The sequence below is a fragment of the Nylanderia fulva genome, unplaced genomic scaffold (assembly GCF_048542155.1).
Source record: "Nylanderia fulva isolate GAGA-0341 unplaced genomic scaffold, ASM4854215v1 Scaffold41, whole genome shotgun sequence".
In the NCBI taxonomy this organism is placed as follows: domain Eukaryota; kingdom Metazoa; phylum Arthropoda; class Insecta; order Hymenoptera; family Formicidae; genus Nylanderia; species Nylanderia fulva.
In genome coordinates this window covers 139,330-154,488 of record NW_028190488.1, presented here as the reverse complement: position 1 = coordinate 154,488, position 15,159 = coordinate 139,330, and the positions used below count along the sequence as shown (strand labels likewise).

General features: G+C 34.1%; 1 protein-coding gene and 1 long non-coding RNA gene across 6 annotated transcripts in view; one reads left to right on the top strand and one right to left on the bottom strand.

Annotated features, from left to right (window-relative positions):
* Positions 1-15,159, top strand: part of LOC114932124 (uncharacterized) — a 50,079-nt gene that overhangs the window by 18,392 nt on the left and 16,528 nt on the right. The gene's annotated exons all lie outside the window — the stretch shown is intronic.
* LOC146721794 (uncharacterized) lies at positions 2,366-13,486 on the bottom strand. The gene is made up of 3 exons (XR_014925497.1): positions 13,305-13,486; positions 2,524-2,770; positions 2,366-2,422 (listed from the first exon to the last, which is right to left on the bottom strand). It is a non-coding gene; the product is annotated as an uncharacterized LOC146721794 (long non-coding RNA).

Here is a 15,159-nt window from a genome sequence, read left to right as displayed (position 1 = left end):
TTCTTGTGAGGCTAGGTTTAACTTATTTGATTATCTCGTTCAGATGCTCGTTGAAATATTATTGTACCTGGAAATGAATAAATTCGCTCATGGTATCGTTTTACATACTGCCGCGTGTTATTTATAAAGTAACCTGTTTATGTTGTGTGTTTGCAAAAAATATGTTTTGCAGAAACACGCGGACGCGTCATGGGGAATATAATTTTCCGCATTTTCCGCGCGTTTTCCTCAGCGCCGGGCTATAAGATTCACGGTGACGACGCATCTCCGCCGTCGGCGAAACGCCCTAATGATGCGCTATGCATGCGCGTGTGCATTCGTTGTATCCCTGATCCTGTATACAGTGTGTAATATCATCGAAGTGTCGAACCGTAGCGAATAGTATCGCTAGCGCTAAGAGAATCCTTCCCGTTAGTTAACTTGCGTGTCCACTTTACTCTTAGAGATTCCTGATAGTAAAACTACGGGTATGGAAATGAAAACGTTTATCAATTGCCAGAGATTAAAGATTTCTATCATATTCATAATTATTTCTGGGAAACGTTAGCAATTTTCTAATATTTCTAGTATTATGAAAAATTATAAAAAAATATAGAATGAGTGATTCTAATATAATAATAATATTTTATCTTCTTGCATTATGTGTAACGTACCTATATATCTATTGTAATTATTATAATACTTTTAAATAATTGTAATAATAAAATTAATGAAATATATTTTTTACTTTTATTTTCAAACGCGTATATTATTCTGCGTTCTGCTGCGATTTTATTTACAATTTATTTTAAAAACTCATAAAAGATAGGCTATTATAAGCTAGCGAGCTAGCCCATGATTGACTGTTACTTGAAGCTATCTGCAATCCATGTCTTACTACTCCGAAAAAAAGACTCGCTGTCTATGGTAGACAATAAACACTCGAGGATATTGTTACTACTCGCTTGCCAAAAGGCAGGATAGGCAATTTATAGTTAACGTCAGCAGCGGAGGAAAAGGCGCGGCGAGAGACGCGCGCAGAGGACGTTCGATTCGAGGCCGAGATTGCCGGCTGAGCCTTGAGGCGCGATCGTAACTCATAATTGATGAGCGGCGCGTCGAGGATCCAGATCTCCGTGGATCGACGTCGCTCACAGAAAAAGTCGCCTGAGCTGAGAATAGCGCGCGTGCCCCCTTCGACCATGATGACTTTATAATGTCGTATCGGGGCGGCCCTGGGCAATTATTATCCGTTTCGGTCCGCACTTTTCCGCATCGACGTGACCGGCAACGCTCGCGGCGGCGGCCTTAATTACAAGGATACCCTGAGACAGTGGAGGGAGACCTAACCCCGCGCGAAAAGTCCCGAGCGCACATTGTCGTTAGATCGCGAGGGATTACATTGCAAATCTGCGGTACGTTGATCCCGCCGGAGAAAGAGAGATCAGTCGTAAACACGGCTGCGTTACTGCAGTCGTAAAAAGGATACGATCGAGAACGTAAGTTTCGCCGTTTCTCGCCGATCATAATTCTCGAGATTTCCGATGAATCGCTATAAAACAAAACCTTATCGCTCTATCGCCACGGCAAGAACCGCGGACTGTCTATCTCTCTTGGGATTATCGTCATCCTGAGAAGATTCTTGCTTATAGTTATTCGATTATGTATAAAATAATTTTTGCATTTTATATGAAAATTTAAGGTTTCTATATTATGAATTTTTATATTACTGAATATCAGTAAAGTTCAATTTAAACTTTCCAGTGTGCAATCACGTTCATGATAATTGATAATGATAATCGTTTCTTTCGAATTCCATAGGTAGTTCGATAAATTACTTCGAGATATCAAGAATAATTAAAACCTCACAGTGCTACGCACAGAATCGTTTGTCAATTAGTTCAGGAAGCGCGAGTCTCTGCGAGAAGCGAACGACGTTGTTACATGTTATCAGTATAAGTTCAACAGCATTATACTTCGTGTACTGTTGCGTGCAATCAGGAAGGATCAAGATCGCTACTATCTTTAACTCTTCTCGGCTAGCCGAGAAGATCTACAGCGAAATGAAACGCAGCCATTAATGCCATTAACTTAGTATGATTGCTCACGCTGAGAAATGTATACGCATACGAAGTTTTATCCTCACAATTAATCAGAAAAAATTATTTTTGAAATTGTATAGTTATATATTTAAAATTAATTTTAAATAAAAGTTAAATGTTATTTTTTTATTCGACAATTATTAATTTTACTATTATATCGCATTGTGTATCTAATAATATTAATTATTTCCTATATATTCGTCGAATGAAAAATGATTTCGATTGTAGTATTTTCAAAATCGCACGATAAATCAGTCGCTATAGAAATATGATAAAATAAACAATTTCTCACTCACCGATACTGCAATAGCGGAGTTCTAGTATCTATACAACACGTTGATCTGAAAATAAAATATTCAAAGTATTCAATATACATGTATGTGTGTATGTAAGTTTACCAATAATAAATTAATAAATTGACTGTTATAAATGTTTTGCATACCTTACAGTTGCCCCGCTGTCGCCCGATGCCTCCTCCCTCAGGCCTCCTCCTCCTCTCTAGATCGACTGATTGCTCCTTTATAGCACTCGCGAAATAACGAATCAATAATTACGATCGCCCAACACTTTACACGACACTCCCGATACGCCAAACTTTATATGGCATTCCCGACGCGCGGTACTTTACACGGCACTTCCGACACGACGCGTGTATCGCACGCGTATTTCGCGTGTATATTGCGCAATACCTGTGAACAAATAAAATATATATATTAAAATAATTTTATTATTTCGCATTATGACATATATATAGACATTCGGTCGTCTTTATTTCAATTTAATTAATATTTTTTGTTTTTAAAAAGCAGACGTCTTCTTAAAAGTTATGTATAGAACTATACATTTAATCCTGATAAGGAAAATGCCGTAGGATAAAGTAAGACTCTGCGTGAAGTTTTCATTGCTTTAATTAATAAATTTGTTCAAACTGTCAAGAATTCGCCTGTATGAAGTTAGCCCCCCATTTTTCGAATTTTAAACTTTTAAAGGTTGTTCCAGGTTGTTCTAGACTTGTTCTAAATTGTTCCAAAAGATCAAATTTAAAAAATAAAAATTTTCGCGAAAAATGGAAAAAAAACGATTTTTTGACCTGGCCCCCCATTTTTCGAAAATCGAACTTTTAAAGGTTGTTCCAGATTGTTCTAGTTGTTCTAAACATTGTTCCAAAGTGATAATTCCCTAAACAAAATATTTCACGAGATATAATAAAAAAATAGTTTCGTGCGCTAAAACAGTATTTTTACGTTTTCGGCTATAGTTATTATCTCTTAAACACCAAACTGTATATTTTAGCTAAAAACGAACAGAACAACCTGGAACAACTCTCAATTTTGCTAGAATATAATTTTAAAGAGTACTTTACTCTTGGAAATAAACATATTTTTGTTGTTTTTTCGTGTTTTTCGACCGATAACGACGTGACAGCGATCCCAAACTATAGAACAATTACGTACTGGCATAGAACAACTTGGAACAACTCTCAGTTTTGCTAGAACATTATTTTAAAGGGTACTTTACTCTTGGAAATAAACACATTTTTTTTGTTTTTTCATCTTTTTTGCACGCTAAAGTCGCGATAGCGGTCCCAAACTATAGAACAATTACGTACTGGCATAGAACAACTTGGAACAACTCTCAATTTTGCTAGAACATAATTTTAAAGAGTACTTTACTCTTGGAAATAAACACATTTTTCTTGTTTTTTTGTGTTTTTCGACCGATAACGTCGCGACAGCGGTCCCAAACTATAGAACAATTACGTACTGGCATAGAACAACTTGGAACAACTCTCAGTTTTGCTAGAACATTATTTTAAAGGGTACTTTACTCTTAGAAATAAACACATTTTTTTTGTTTTTTCATCTTTTTTGCCCGCTAAAGTCGCGATAGCGGTCCCAAACTATAGAACAATTACGTACTGGCATAGAACAACTTGGAGCAACTCTCAGTTTTGCTGGAACATTATTTTAAAGAGTACTTTACTCTTGGAAATAAACACATTTTTCTTGTTTTTTTGTGTTTTTCGACCGATAACGTCGCGACAGCGGTCCCAAACTATAGAACAATTACGTACTGGCGTAGAACAACTTGGAACAACTCTCAGTTTTGCTAGAACATTATTTTAAAGGGTACTTTACTCTTAGAAATAAACACATTTTTTTTGTTTTTTCATCTTTTTTGCTCGCTAAAGTCGCGATAGCGGTCCCAAACTATAGAACAATTATGTACTGGCATAGAACAACTTGGAACAACTCTCAATTTTGCTAGAACATAATTTTAAAGAGTACTTTACTCTTGGAAATAAACACATTTTTCTTGTTTTTTTGTGTTTTTCGACCGATAACGTCGCGACAGCGGTCCCAAACTATAGAATAATTACGTACTGGCATAGAACAACTTGAAACAACTCTCAGTTTTGCTAAAACATCATTTTAAAGGGTACTTTACTCTTGGAAATGAACACATTTTTTTTTGTTTTTTCATCTTTTTCGCCCGCTAAAGTCGCGACAGCGATCGTAAACTATAGAACAGTTACGTACTGGCATAGAACAACTTGGAACAACTCTCAATTTTACTAGAACATGTTTATTTCCAAAAGTAAAGTACTCTTTAAAATTATGTTCTAGCAAAATTGAGAGTTGTTCCAAGTTGTTCTATGCCAGTACGTAATTGTTCTATAGTTTGGGACCGCTGTCGCGACGTTATCGGTCGAAAAACACAAAAAAACAAGAAAAATGTGTTTATTTCCAAGAGTAAAGTACTCTTTAAAATTATGTTCTAGCAAAATTGAGAGTTGTTCCAAGTTGTTCTATGCCAATACGTAATTGTTTTATAGTTTGGGACCGCTATCGCGACTTTAGCGTGCAAAAAAGATGAAAAAACAAAAAAAATGTGTTTATTTCCAAGAGTAAAGTACCCTTTAAAATAATGTTCTAGCAAAACTGAGAGTTGTTCCAAGTTGTTCTATGCCAGTACGTAATTGTTCTATAGTTTGGGATCGCTGTCACGTCGTTATCGGTCGAAAAACACAAAAAAACAAGAAAAATGTGTTTATTTCCAAGAGTAAAGTACTCTTTAAAATTATGTTCTAGCAAAATTGAGAGTTGTTCCAAGTTGTTCTATGCCAGTACGTAATTGTTCTATAGTTTGGGACCGCTATCGCGACTTTAGCGAGCAAAAAGATGAAAAAACAAAAAAAATGTGTTTATTTCCAAGAGTAAAGTACTCTTTAAAATAATGTTCCAGCAAAACTGAGAGTTGTTCCAAGTTGTTCTATGCCAGTACGTAATTGTTCTATAGTTTGGGACCGCTATCGCGACTTTAGCGGGCAAAAAAGATGAAAAAACAAAAAAAATGTGTTTATTTCTAAGAGTAAAGTACCCTTTAAAATAATGTTCTAGCAAAACTGAGAGTTGTTCCAAGTTGTTCTATGCCAGTACGTAATTGTTCTATAGTTTGGGACCGCTGTCGCGACGTTATCGGTCGAAAAACACAAAAAAAACAAGAAAAATGTGTTTATTTCCAAGAGTAAAGTACTCTTTAAAATAATGTTCTAGCAAAACTGAGAGTTGTTCCAAGTTGTTCTATGCCAGTACGTAATTGTTCTATAGTTTGGGATCGCTGTCACGTCGTTATCGGTCGAAAAACACAAAAAAACAAGAAAAATGTGTTTATTTCCAAGAGTAAAGTACTCTTTAAAATTATGTTCTAGCAAAATTGAGAGTTGTTCCAAGTTGTTCTATGCCAGTACGTAATTGTTCTATAGTTTGGGACCGCTATCGCGACTTTAGCGAGCAAAAAAGATGAAAAAACAAAAAAAATGTGTTTATTTCCAAGAGTAAAGTACTCTTTAAAATAATGTTCCAGCAAAACTGAGAGTTGTTCCAAGTTGTTCTATGCCAGTACGTAATTGTTCTATAGTTTGGGACCGCTATCGCGACTTTAGCGAGCAAAAAAGATGAAAAAACAAAAAAAATGTGTTTATTTCCAAGAGTAAAGTACTCTTTAAAATTATGTTCTAGCAAAATTGAGAGTTGTTCCAAGTTGTTCTATGCCAGTACGTAATTGTTCTCTAGTTTGGGACCGCTATCGCGACTTTAGCGAGCAAAAAAGATGAAAAAACAAAAAAAATGTGTTTATTTCCAAGAGTTAAGTACTCTTTAAAATAATGTTCCAGCAAAACTGAGAGTTGTTCCAAGTTGTTCTATGCCAGTACGTAATTGTTCTATAGTTTGGGATCGCTGTCACGTCGTTATCGGTCGAAAAACACGAAAAAACAACAAAAATATGTTTATTTCCAAGAGTAAAGTACTCTTTAAAATTATATTCTAGCAAAATTGAGAGTTGTTCCAGGTTGTTCTGTTCGTTTTTAGCTAAAATATACAGTTTGGTGTTTAAGAGATAATAACTATAGCCGAAAACGTAAAAATACTGTTTTAGCGCACGAAACTATTTTTTTATTATATCTCGTGAAATATTTTGTTTAGGGAATTATCACTTTGGAACAATGTTTAGAACAACTAGAACAATCTGGAACAACCTTTAAAAGTTCGATTTTCGAAAAATGGGGGGCCAGGTCAAAAAATCATTTTTTTCCATTTTTCGCGAAAATTTTTATTTTTTAAATTTGATCTTTTGGAACAATTTAGAACAAGTCTAGAACAACCTGGAACAACCTTTAAAATTTTAAAATTCGAAAAATGGGGGGCTAACTTCATACAGGCCAAGAATTCTAAAACTTGAAAATATAGTCAAAATTCGTATTATTTATGAGTTTCCAAAATAAAACGTCAGCTTCGTACATATAATAAATCGCCCTCGAGACACGCGGCAGATGCGCGGAGAATCAACTTTGTTTCATTTATTCAGGTTCAACGGCACCGGAACGTACGTATACGACTTGGCGTAGCGCCACGTGTAATCCGACAGAATCAGGATCGGTCGATCGGCAGGCGTGGCGCGGTGTGGCGCACAGTGAGTCGTTCTCTGAGTCGTTGATACGAGATGAGCAGCGGTAATGCCGACTTAATGCGATCAAACGAGTCCACCACCGCTGCTTCGAGTGCACAGACTCGAGCGGTGCCCCGTATAAATGCGCGTCCGCGCGCGATTATACCGGTGCTAAGACCGATCGAGACGACCGGTACGTGTGTATACGCGATCGCGTACTTAGCGCGGATCGAGAAGCTAATCGCGGGTCCGATATATACAGAGCCAACGGTGCCTCCCATCACGTAATCTGACTAATCGTTTCCGGTTTCGCCGGCGCGAACTTGCCTCCAGTATTATAACCACGCGAGGTAATGTTAGACCATCTCCGCCCGTCCGCTAATGATACACCTCAATCACGCATCAGACGTATAAAAGCGAATTTACACGGTTCACTTGTAACAATATCATACCGGAAGAATCGTCCGACGCGAGAGAAAAATTATAAGTAAACAATATTTTAAAAAGTTTCGTCCATGAAAAAATGTGGCAGTATGATATTCATCTTGAATAATCATTCAAACTAGTATGATAAAGTATTCTAAGTTTTGTCATATACGCGACTGTACATTTAATGTAAATGTACAATTATGATATAAATTATTTATAGTTAATTTATATTATTGCAGTTGAGAATCATTTGCTATATAATTCATCACGTAAAAAAATCTTCCAAACATTTTATAAAATTTATTTAATTTTTAAATAAAAGAAAATTATTTAAGTTCGCGTATCTTAAATTTTTTAGTGAGCCACGAATATCTATCAAATCGCGTCAGACAACATTAGATAATTAAACTCAGAAAAAAAACATAATCGTTAATCTATTACACTCGCTCTTCAAAAATGCTTTCCCATGAGAAATGAATTGCATAAATTCGTCTTAATCCTCGCGGCGGGATGGATCATTCTGCAAACTTACGGTTAAATGACGCATTTAACCCTAAGTCGCAGGAGGTCTCTCCCAACGTATACATGAGTATCGCAAACAAAACACTACCATGAAAATGATCAGTCTAGCACATTCGGAGAACCCGAACTGATAGAGCTCTCGCACAGCAATCTTATACATCGATAAAAAAACATATGAAGTCTATTTAACGTACAAACGCTACAAAATTCAGAGACACTTCTGCGAAAAATTAGCACTCAATATAATTAATAAAATTTTGCCTTTTTTCAAAGAGCTGGAATTTCTGAGAGATGCCTTTTAAAAAATTCGATTAAATTATAGAGCTCCGAAAATGAGGTGTCAATTTTGCAATACGATAATTAGACTTTTTCAAATTATTAAAATAAAAAATTAACTTTTTTATTTAAATAAGAACATATTTAGATCCTAATACTTTTCTAATAATATATTTCTTCTTGTAACACAATTTAGAAATCTAAAAAAATTACCCCTAACACTTTTTCAAAAAATTTTAATTTTAGAAATAAAAAATGTGAGAATGTTTTCGATTTCGGTTTTTTTAAGTCGAAAGAATTTCTTGCAATATTTTATTTTTAGAATTTAAATTTTCAAAATTCCTATAGATAAAACATTTATTATAAGGATTTTGATAATTATGAAAAGAATTTTGGTAATTATGAAAAGAATTAATATTTAATAGTTTGAAACCTAAAAATTATTAACCGAAAGAATTGAAGTCAATAAATTACAGAAGGAATTCTTTCGAAATATCCTGTATAATTACTGCAGAGATCCATATTGAGAAGCTCGCGAATGCTTTTCGCTTGGCTAGCGTTCGATTCCTGATATTACGAGATCGCAAGGTCACGCTGTGCTACAAGTAATAAGGGAAATATACAGACTTGCAATTCTTTCCGGCAAACCGGTCACGAGAATCCCTGAGGGATATGCACACTGCGCATTGTGTTGCACTGTCAGAATGGTGCACGAACTCGAGTGCAGATCGGCTGCAAGAGACCACGCGCACAATTCTTCGAAAACGAATAAAGTGTACGGTTAGGCGCTGACAATGCTCGTAGGTATTCCTGCCATTCTATTAGCCATCTTTGGTTTCACGGTAAAACACGACAGACAAAGTCTATACTAATGCTCAATAGCCGCAAATTAACCGCAGATTTCTAATTCAATATTCGCATTAAACCCTGAAGATTCTGAGCGTATCATAAATCGAATATATTAGTTATATGAATAATGTTTATACATATACCTATATAAATTTTAGCATTGATATACAAATTAAATATACATTTTAAAGTAACAACGATATATAATTGTTATAAAGAATCAAGTAAAATACATATCGTAAGTAAAATAGATATATTTTATTTCACGTTTGATAATATGATATACATTAATTCAATAAAGATATCAGAACATTTACAAAATTATGAAAAGATAAAGAATTAAATTTTCAAGATAAATGTATAATATTAATAACTTCATGTCTTTAATGGAAAATATAAGACACACATAATATTTATAATTTTTAAATTTTAGATATTTTCAAACATATTTTCTCGACACACTTCGATCTTATCTCTTTAATTAAAAACTAATATTTGTATTTCAAATATATCAATGTTAACTGCAATCGAATACACAATTACATTTTTCATGATATAATTGCAAACGTGAAATAAAATATGAAAGATCTTTCATAAAATAGCGTTCAAGATATTCTTGAAAAGGCAATGTGATAAAGCGAAAAGGAAAGGCGCACCAGATTAGTCAGTAGACAGTGTCGGCCGGCTGGCCGGCCTGTCCGGAAGAAATCGAGAGTGGCTCTGAGAGAGCCGGGACAAGGTCATAATCTCGTGGTTGGAAAGGAGAGAAAGCATTTAGCTCTCCCGCGATCTCCCAGCGACTTGACTCCTCGAAAGTATTGAACGTTGCGTAATCGCATTCGATCATCTGATGCAACAGGGCAAACGAGCGGACAATTGGCTCTATTATTTTTGTAATTTGTGTTTTGTGATTTGCTGAACGGATAGATTTACAAAGATTGTGAATATCGTAAAAGTGCTCGATCGCAATCTTCGAAAAAAATTCGATATCGCATCCATCGCATCTTGTCCACAATATATTCTGCATTTATCAAGATACGATGAGATAATGAGAGAAAGAGAGAGAGAGAGAGAGAGAGAGAGAGAGAATAACGAGAGAAAGAGAGAGAAAGAGGGAACTGATAGATGGTCCAGACGATTCACTCTCTAGCGCGGACGCGAGCGTGGGATGCGAAGGTTGACGACCTGGCATCGCGAGGATCCCGTCAAGGTCACACCGAGCGGTCGAGCGTCACGAATTTCGCGCGATTATGTGAACGTTGGCTCGTCGAGCTGCGGGGATGTTAAAAAAAAAAAAGTATCGATATTCAACACTTACAGATCGACAATGAGAGCTAAAATAAAAATGTATACTAACTCCGTAATAATCAAATAAATTAATTCTATAACGTGTGCATGTATGTCTAAATATTAAATTTATCTCTGTGTAAATTATTTCAAATTATAAAAAATTACATTATATAGAAATGGAAATTTAGATATGAAAAATTAACATTCTATATTCTATAACAAATTAAAATTTACAATAATTACGCATATGTATACTTTAAATTAATTATAATACTTGAAATTAAAAGTTTGTGACAAGTCAAATAAAATTGCTATAGTTGTTCTAACTAATCGAAATAAATTTGACTGCAAAGATGTATAGAACACCCTGTATGTCGATTAGCACAGCATCGCGATTGACAAATGATTGAGTTGATTCGAACGCAAATTACTACTATACGTTCTTGAAGAGCCAGGTGTCTCGAACGTGTCGGATTACGAAGGTCAGGAGTGATGATCGAACGTCAGTTATTTTGTTCAAGAATTATTCGTTGAATAGAAACGCGAAGTATACGTTGAAACCGCGAATTGTCTAGTAACGCTAACCATCATTGATTGACACATTATATCAACACTTCTAAACTATAAATCAACGTTCTCTTCCGATATTCGAAAAAGATTTTTTTCTGAAAAGAATTTAAAAAAACCATTTAAGTAAATTATATTTAATAAAATTTATTTAAATTTACAAAATTATCGCAAAAATATTTAATGTAAATATATTTTATTACATGTATATAATTAAATATTTCTCTTGTCATTTTAATGTATAAATAACTTCCGATCTAATAATCAAATATTAAGTATAAAACATTTGTATTTCTTTGATTCTAACTTTGCCTTATTATAATTTTTTACAAAACTTATCTATACAAATTTTAATTTAACGAAAAAATACAAAGAATTATATATTATCTTGCTTTTTCCTTCAATCTAAATTTCGATTGCGATTGCTACAAACAATTACAAAAAAGTTTAAATCATGCACCTCAAAAGAACAGAAAATTTGAAAAATCTTTTAAGATTTACAAATTTCATTATTGTTCATTTTTTCAAATTATTACAATTTCTAAACCGTGCAATTACAAACAAAACAAAAATCACTATAAACCATTACAAACAATTCTAAAAAAGACTGTGCAAGCGGATTTGAAATATCTTAAAGTGGGGCACTTTAAGATCGACATCAATCTATCTCCGCTTAAAGCACTACACGAACTTAGAAATATCGCTCATTCAGCTGTATGAATCTGGACCTGACTTTCCGAATATTAATTTTTTAATACGGAAAACGATAGTTTTTCGTTTGTAGTCAATTAAAAAATAAAAAAACATTAAAAATATGACCAGCATTCGATTTTAAGATATTTTAAATCTGCTTGCACAGTCTTTTTAGAATCGTTTGTAGTTGTTTATAATGATTTTTGTTTCGTTTGTAGTTGCACAATTTAGAAATTGTAACTGTTTAAAAAAATTATCAAACGTAAAAATCTTGTCAATTTAAAAAATTTTTTTAATTTGCTTTTTCCTTCAATATAAATTTCGATTGCGATTGTTAAAAACAACTACAAACGAGTCTAAATGACATAGAAAAAGAAAATTTGAAAAATCTTTAAAATTGACAAATTTCATTATTGTTCATTTTTGCAAACTACTGCAATTTTTAAACCGTGCAACGTGCAACTACAAACGAAACGAAAATCACTACAAACAATTACAAACGATTCTAAAAAAGACTGCAAGCGGATTTGAAATATCTTAAAGTGGGGCACTAATCATTTTTTTACTTTTGCGCTTTAAGATCGACATCGATCTATCTCCGCTTAAAGCATGACACAAACTTGGAAATATCGCGCATTCAGCTGTGTGAATCTGGACCTGAGACCTGACTTTCCGAATATTAATTTTTTAATATACGGAAAACGATAACATTTCGTTTGTAATCAATTAAAAAATAAAAAACATTAAAAATATGACCAGCACCTGACTTTAAGATATCTTAAATCCGCTTGCACAGTTTTTTTTAGAATCGTTTGTAGTTGTTTATAGTGATTTTCGTTTCGTTTGTAATTGCACGGTTTAGAAATTGCTGTTAAAAAAACTTTTTAAAAAAATTATCAAAAATAAATCTTGTCAATTTTTAAGATTTTTTAATCTGCTTTTTCCTTCAATATAAATTTCGATTGCGATTGCTAAAAACAACTATAAACGAGTCTAAATGACCTGGAAAAAAAAATTTGAAAAATCTTTAAGATTGACAAGTTTCATTATTATGATCATTTTCAAATGAATTTCACGTAGTCAAAACTCTTAATTATTTCTAAGTTTCCACAAAATGAGAAGCGAACTTACCATACCTATACAAATATGCTAATAAAAATTAATAATAATAAATTGATTGATACGGAGGGGCGATAAAAAATTTATTCGTTTCGCATTACATCGCAATTTATTTCTACAAATATTTTCTATAAATATACAACTTGAAAAATTGATGATGTAAAATTTCTATTTCGTGATAAATTTTTTAATATAAAATTTTCAATATAAAATAATAACATATTCAATATATATGTAGATTTATATTATAATACGAAAGAGAAATTATGTATTAAGAGATTAATAAATAATTGTTATAAGAGATCATTATTAAAAAAATAATTATATATGTATTAATTATATATCAAATATAAAATTACATAAATAAAAAAATTATATAATAAATTTCGAATATTATCTCTTTGTCAATTTATACTAATTCTCGAAGATTTGTAGTTCAATTTAATTAGTTTCATTGCGATGATACAAAAAAACAGTCACTAATCTGGTGCGCACTTTCAGAATTATACAAAACTTTATACGACTTACCGATATCTGCGTCTGCATCAAAACAGGAAATTGCTGCTGCGAATCTCTTGAGTAATCCAAATAGTTTCTCTTGAGTAATCCAAATAGTTTCTCTTGAGTAATCCATAATGGTTCCAGGATCCAGAAATGGGTTGATAATATAATCACTCGCGATATAACTTTTATTTCCGCATCTCATACGAATTTGGAACGGTTCAATGTTTTTATATATCATTATATATATATATATATAGACACACATTTATATCCACGTATTTTATATCTAAAATCGTTCAACACGAGTTTTCTATTCGTATTTATGACAAAAGACTAGAACCGTGCATGTCGACACGAGTCACGAATCGCCTCGAATCTAGACGATTCCAGGAAAGCCTTATCTCGACATCTTCCACGAAAAAGACTTCGCGTCAAAAAATAATCCTGGCAATTGAAAACGTTCGTATAATTTCGCGTAAAAAGAGCGTAATATCTTTACGAAATTTAACAATTTCACTCGCGAATAAATACAGTTTCAATAATTGTTTCGAATAATTGTAAAGTTTAAAAATTTCGTAATTACGATAAAAAATAGAAGCAAAAAACCTCGATATTCACGAATACGTCGATCAAAATTCTTTCTCGTTCCGAATTCGCGTTTCGATAAATGCGGAAATAAACGGAAGTAACGTCACGCACACACACTTGTTGCACATATTCCTCGCACTATATGTATACAGGCCATTGCACTAATACTAACACTCGCGACGATAAGTCGTCGGATACGCGATCGAAGACAAAATAAAACACTTTTCGCGTGACCGCGTCGACCGTGAAGAAAGATGGAAGCTTCGATATAATCATGCCGCTCTTTCTTCTTCGCCCCGTATTTACTCGATGACACTCGCGGAAACGAAACGACAGCACTATGCGCGTACACAGATTTTCCGTCTCGAATGGGATCCATCGCGCACGATCGAAGATAGAAGGACAAGCGCTCGATAATCTAACCTCCTAACACCCGCGGCATTGTCCTGCGACACCTGACATCTTCTTACCCTTCCGCGTACTACCTCCACCCATAATTCAGCGCGCGCGATCGCGATAACGAAAGCGACGCCATATTAGCTGGCGAAATAATCTAGTCATCGTCCAATGCCCAAGAGGCGATTTTTGGAAAAATGAGCTTTCTCAGACCAAATTTCAGTGGAGAAACGAGAGACAATGTGACCAAGGAATCCGAGGATATACAATCGAAGACAGAGAGACGCGTACTTTTCGCGAAATCACGGCAACAGTTGTCGAAAAAAGCGGTGGAAGGGGGGCAGGGGGAAGCTTGCGTCGGTATTTTCCATCGTTCCATATTTACGCGAAATTGACACGTTCATCGCGAAAATGACAACGATATCGTATTGCACGTACCTTGCGTAACGCGCTCGCGATTAAATATGAACGATTTATCGCGCGACTGAGCGAAAGGACGAGCACTTTTTCCGGAGTCACCGTAACCGTGTCTCGCCCGCAGCTTCGTCCTAGAGCAACTGAAGCTCCTCCACCCACCCCCCAATTATGTGGTACGACGAACGGAGCGTCGTGATTGGCCGAAACGATGGCGCGCTTGTATATCGTTCAAATGTGTACTTTAGGAAAAATAGTCTCTCGGAACGAATTTTGACAGAAAATAAAAAGATGATGTTACATATTAGATTAAATTCGCATGAAGCTAATATATTCTTTCGCAAATACATACACCTACGCAAATCATTATTACCAAAATGATACATTAAAATGAAACTGATAAAGTAAATTTAATATTTATTCTTAACAAATGTTAAATCAATATTCCGGTGTAAATTATTAATATAATTTATTTAATAAT